This window comes from Xyrauchen texanus, chromosome 16, assembly GCF_025860055.1.
Source record: "Xyrauchen texanus isolate HMW12.3.18 chromosome 16, RBS_HiC_50CHRs, whole genome shotgun sequence".
Lineage (NCBI taxonomy): Eukaryota > Metazoa > Chordata > Actinopteri > Cypriniformes > Catostomidae > Xyrauchen > Xyrauchen texanus.
In genome coordinates, this window is record NC_068291.1 from 42,767,814 (window position 1) to 42,773,813 (window position 6,000).

General features: G+C 37.0%; 1 protein-coding gene across 1 annotated transcript in view; it reads right to left on the minus strand.

The window, feature by feature from the left end:
• The window catches only part of LOC127657392 (kelch-like protein 29), a 172,303-nt gene extending 166,718 nt beyond the window's left edge, over positions 1-5,585 (minus strand). Inside the window, exons 1-2 of the mRNA XM_052146155.1 lie at positions 5,454-5,585; positions 3,553-3,627 (exon numbers count right to left, since the gene is read on the minus strand). The gene's annotated coding sequence lies outside the window, so the exon portion shown is untranslated. The remainder of the gene's footprint in view (positions 1-3,552; positions 3,628-5,453) is intronic.
• Between the last annotated feature and the right edge of the window lie 415 nt (positions 5,586-6,000).

Sequence of the window (6,000 nt, forward strand, 5' to 3'; positions counted from 1 at the left end):
TCGGTCCGCCTATAACATGCATTGAGAACGGCACCGGACAAGCATTTTACTAGATGTTGAATGAGAAGTGTATTACACTACTGTGAATTATGCAACAAACAAACACTTAAACACAGATTTCCTGGAGCACTCAGCGCCTGACTTTCAAAGCCTTAAGAAATTACAACTGAAATGTATTACCAATGTATAGTAAAATTATTATTAGTATTATTATTACAATAAAACTAATTGGGTTCCAAACATTACTGTGTGATTGAAAAGTGGATTGATATACTAATAAAAAAATAATATGAATAACAGAGGGAGAGAGAGAGAGAGAGAGAGAGAGAGAGAGAGAGAGAGATTTTTACAAGTCCAGATACAAGTTAAAATGCGTAAAGAGAACTGGCTTCTTTTCTACTGAAGACTTTCACTGGAATTTCTGTTATTTTTGCTGCTGCATCCTGCAGACTAGTTAAATATAAAGTTTGCACATGCTCTTATGTAATTGTTTTTGTTTTCCTATTTTATAATGATATAATGTATTGTTATAGGTTTTTGTTTTGTTACAAAAGAGTACTCCCAATCAGATCCACGCAGTGAATTATAGATGTTCTAAACCCATTAAGAAAAAAATAACACTGTATCGGATCGGGATCGGTATATCATATGAATAGGGGGTAATTAACATACTGTATACATACATATAATATATATATATATACACACTACCGTTCAAAAGTTTGGGGTCACTTGCCTGAAAAGTTTCTTATGATCTTAAAAACCATATGTTTAAATGTTTGAAATTTATTTTGTAGACAAAAATTTAATTTGTGCCACCATATAAATTTATTTAATTGCAAAACTAAAATTGTATTGAAAAAAACAAAAGGTTTTGAAATGTGATGCTTTTTTGCTATTTTTTTTATCAATAATCATATCTTTTGGTTTGCGCCCGCTCAATTACTAAAAGTAACTTACATTTTGAAAGCATTTTCTTCTTCTTTACTAGCGTTTTCTCACATGTGGGTGCAGAGTCCACTTCACATATATATTTGATTTGGCACAGTTTTACACCGGATGCCCTTCCTGATGCAACCCCCAGTGGCTGGGGGACTCTCATTCACACATATGGGGCAATATAGAGTCTCCAATTCATTTAACCTGCATGTTTTTGGACTTGTGGGGGAGACCGGAGCACCCGGAGACAACCCATGCAAACACAGGAAGAACATGCAAACTCCACACAGAAAGGCCGTGGGTGAGCCAGGACTGGAACCCAGGACCTTCTTGCTGTGAGGCAACAATACTACCCACTGAGCCACCGTGCCATCCTAAATATGCATTTTGGACCATCAAAAACAATTGAGTACATTCACTTGCATTGTTTAAAGGAGGAGGCCTGAACTGAAATCCTAAAAATCTTAAATTCTGTTTTGATGAAGAAAGAAACAGAGTAAATTATCAGCAAATTTTCATATTTGTGTGAACTATTCCTTTAAGAATAAATGTAAATCTATTAAAAAGAACATTTATGCATTTGGCAGATGCTTTTATCCAAAGTGACTTACAGTGCACTTATTACAGGGGCAATCCCCCCCAGAGCAACCTGGAGTTAAGTGTCTTGCTCAAGGACACAATGGTGGTGGCTGTGGGGATAGAACCAGCAACCTTCTGATTAACAGTTATGTGCTTTAGCCCACTACGCCACCACCACTCACCATCGGGTGACCATCGGGTCATCCCTGACTAAGGCCCTTCTCAGTTATGTGCTTTAGCCCACTACACCACCACTAGTACACCACCACCACTCCACTCATTAAAAAAACATAAGCGCTTTTTTTTTTACACGTTCCAGAGTTTTGTTTTAAAAACAAATAAAACAACAGTTACATGCTAACAATGGAAGTCAGTGGGGCAGCGATAGAGTGTTTTTCCCATTTATTTTATTCCATAGGAATTTCATTAAATCCTCCATAAAAGAGATGTAATCGATGAACCAAACCAACCAGCTCTGAGGTGAATCAAAACATTACAAACTTTGATTTGAAGCAAAAATGTATAAAACCAGACAAAAAAAAATCAAAGACTGTGTCCTTAACATCTTTAATGTGGAAATGAACAACAATCCCGTGAAGCATTGAGAACGATGTAATTGAATAAAAATGAAGGAAAAATATAAAGCTATTGATTTTGAACTGGTGATTAAAAGCATTGAAACAATATATTTGAATTGTATTGCAATTATATATGTAGTTTGTGAGTGTAGGGAGATTGACCTGATCGCATAATTCACAGTGCATCATGGGAGTGGGTAGTCACTGCAGAGCTCTTTTGGAGTGCTTTGTTCAGCACGATTATCTGATTGGTGGATCTTTCTCCTCAGGATCATGGGTAGTGTAGTTTTTCACCAAGAATTCCACTATTAAACATGATTGTTTTAAACTAACTTAAAATAATGCAGATTGATGGCATAAACAGAAGCATATGCCATCGATGAACAACCGTGGTTATGAGTGTGGTTATGAGTGGACAGTGGTCCGTTCTCACGTGTGATTTCAATCTTATCATGTCCATTATCCGACACACAAAGAATAAGTGATGGAATCAGTGCTTGTAGCCCTCCCTCATAAACAGCATGTTCGGAGCCGGACTAGCACAACTGCAGCCAAGAAATGCTCGTGGTGGTGTGGTTACGGACTGCGGTGCATTATGTGGAGTGATTTCAATCTGACCACTGTGTTTAGTGTGAAAGTCGGCTCTCATTTCTGTTCCCCAAGTGCTGTTGAAGTCTTGCGCCGGCAGAACAGCGGTAATGTTTATGAGTTTGAATTCTCCGCTGTGGCTGTAATGTGAGCTCATGAATGAGGCAGCGCTGTGATTGGATGGAAGCGCTCCTACTCATGAATAAAGCGGAGAAATGCTCAAAATCTAGTGACGTAAATGTGTGCTGTCCTACCAATCATAACTGGCATATAAGTTTACGCATATACCTCATTTTCATGACATTGCGTCAATGTTCCTTTTGAAACCGGAAGAACAATGGTTCAACAAAACAAAACCAAAAAAATAACCACTTTGCCCTTTACAATAAACATAATGAGTGCTATAATTTTTTTCAGTGATATCTGTTCACATCTCGAAAAATGTGTTTTGGTGTTTCATGACCCATTTAAAATGAACTTGAGGACCAGTTACAGGATCTAATATATACAATACATTTTCCCTTATACATTCTAATACACTGTGCAGGTTGATTCAACTAATAATGTATTGAGTTAAATAATAATTAAATAAAATAATTTTCTATGAACCATTGAGAGCCTTCCAAGTGATCGCCACGATCTTCGTTTGAACAATCCCGTTATCGATTCTTAAAATCCCATGATCGATCTTATACTTTTACTACTTAAAGTAGTATTTAACTGCATAGTTTGGACATTGATGTTAAAATTGACATTATTACCGCAATATGACTAAATGAATCAGAATCAAATCCTATCGAAATCAGAATCTGGAAATCTGTATCGATACCCATTTCAATGAATTTCTAAATATTTCTTAAGCACTTACCACAGAGCGTTCCTGATCGATTCACATCACATGGGACAGGTGTGCTCTTTTATTCCGCAATAAATCACACCGTTCCTGTTAAAGAAATTAAAAACGTCCATCTTACAAAGCTAATTAACAACATCTTGTTTGACGATGATTGCTCAGAGAACATAAAGACACTTAAACATGCTTTTCAATGTCACTTCACCATAAACCTATTTTTAACGACCTCTCTGAGGCAATAAATCAATTCTCTTGTCCTCTAGTCAAAAATTAAAACTATAGAGTAACAGTTCATAGTATTACATGAAATCTTGTCCTTTCCTGAAAGAAACCATAAGACCTAGTCTCTAGAATCTCGTGACACTGACTGGATTCAATAGATCACATCTAAACTCAGTGCACAGACAGACTACATTTACATTTTACATTTACATTTATGCATTTGGCAGATGCTTTTATCCAAAGCGACTTAAAGAGCACTTATTATAGGGACAATCCCCCCCAGAGCAACCTGGAGTTAGGTGCCTTGCTCAAGGACACAATGGTGGTGACTGTGGCGATTGAACCAGTGACCTTCTGATTACCAGTTTACCAGTTATGTGCTTTAGACCACTACACCACCACCACTCCGTACTACTGTCAGACTACTGTTTATATGAATCTAAACTCACTCATGTACTGAATCTCTCCAGAAATGTTCAGTGTGAAATCCATCAAACTGCTCTGATCTGCAGATCTCCAACACTTACTGAAGCCTAAAGACTTAAAGACCAGCGTCAACACGAGGACAAAACTCTATTAAGGTCTTTCCCATGACAGATCTCTGTTTAATTCTTCATTTCTGCTCTGTATAGTCAGCATGGATTTGAAAGAGCTGGCAGCAGTTTTTACCATCTGTGTGAATTTACAAAAAGTCTCAAAATGAAAGTTACAATTCTGGAATATCTAATAATATGCTCTTGAATACATTAGACTGCACATATAAGATGACGTTTTATTGTAAAGGCTGATCAAACACATTTAAAGACCCATTTGATTTTCCTTGAATATCGTAATTTAAAATGAACCCTCATTATACAGCTTATATTTAAATGTCTGTCAGTTTCTCAGGTTGTTTCAATTGCAACTCATGGAAAATATGCTAAAGTGTTGAATATTCAGCATGACGGTGTGACCTTTAACACTGATTTAAGCTGAAGATTTCCTCCTTTAATGTGTTTTTAGTAGTCACTGAATGTACAAATCTTGAGCACATTTTGCTTTGAGGTGACTATTGTGTGACTTTTGCAAGCTTCAATATGCATTTCCCAGTAAAACTGAAATTTGTACTTAAACACAGCCTCAAAAGTGTCAAGTTTATGATAATGCAAAAAAAATGAAAAATAGAAATGCATCAAAACCATCTGATTATCATGACTAAATCCGTTTAGAAATATATATTAGTGTTCAAAATTAAATGCATAATACGGACTTATGCAAAACATGCCTGCTTTGCAATTTTGCCAGAAGTAAAATCTATATATATATCGACATACGCAACAAGAATCAAGAAACAAATTCAAAAGTGCAAGTGTTGTTAAACCAGTGTCAATGGATGTGCACACCTGTAACTCTTTGACTTCTGTTTGGAACAATTCAGTTGGGCAGAAACATACAGTGTGCCAGGACTAATGCCAACACTAATGCCCTTCCAAAAGATGCAAGTATCAGCTGTAGATCAGCACATCTGTAGTATAGAATCTATAGTGTCATCTGTATAGGTAGGTAAAACAGCCTTTGGTGGCGTTATACAAGTCTGTCTCCATGCAAAAGACATTCAGAGAATCACATTCATTTATCACACATGCATTGCAGTAATAATACAGCAGCATTAGTTGTAATGAGCCAGTATGATGTAGAAAGTCCAGCAGTATTACCTTCAGTCCGCCGGTGTGCTTGTTTAAATGGATCTGTCCATTGGACACACTGAGCTCTTGTGTCTCATTCTCTCCGTCCGGTGGACAGAAATCCTCGTACACACCAGTGATGATGATGATGATGATGCTCGGATCTTCAGTGTGTATGTGTATGTAAAGACCTGCTCACACTGACAGCTGCTGTGTGTGTGTGTGTGTGTGTGTATGTGCTTCAGTAACACTCTATCTGCTCCTCCCCTTTAAAGCTCTATTATTACTGGGCAGGCAGAGGCCCCTGTCGACACACTGTGGAGGTGCAGGAACATTCAATGGGGAGTTTTAAATAGCATGTAAGTGCTGTTTTAAATTGCTGCATGCATGGCACCATGGGAACAATTTCTAAAATGAATTAGAGGGTATTTATGTAAGGCAAAATTAGGAAAGGTAGCTGTAAAATTAAATCATTGTATTGGCTGATAGAAATGAATGCAATTAAAAATGAACTGTATAAAATTACAATATAGCCTGATGAAAAACAGTTCAGTTTTAATTGCCACGCCACTCAATA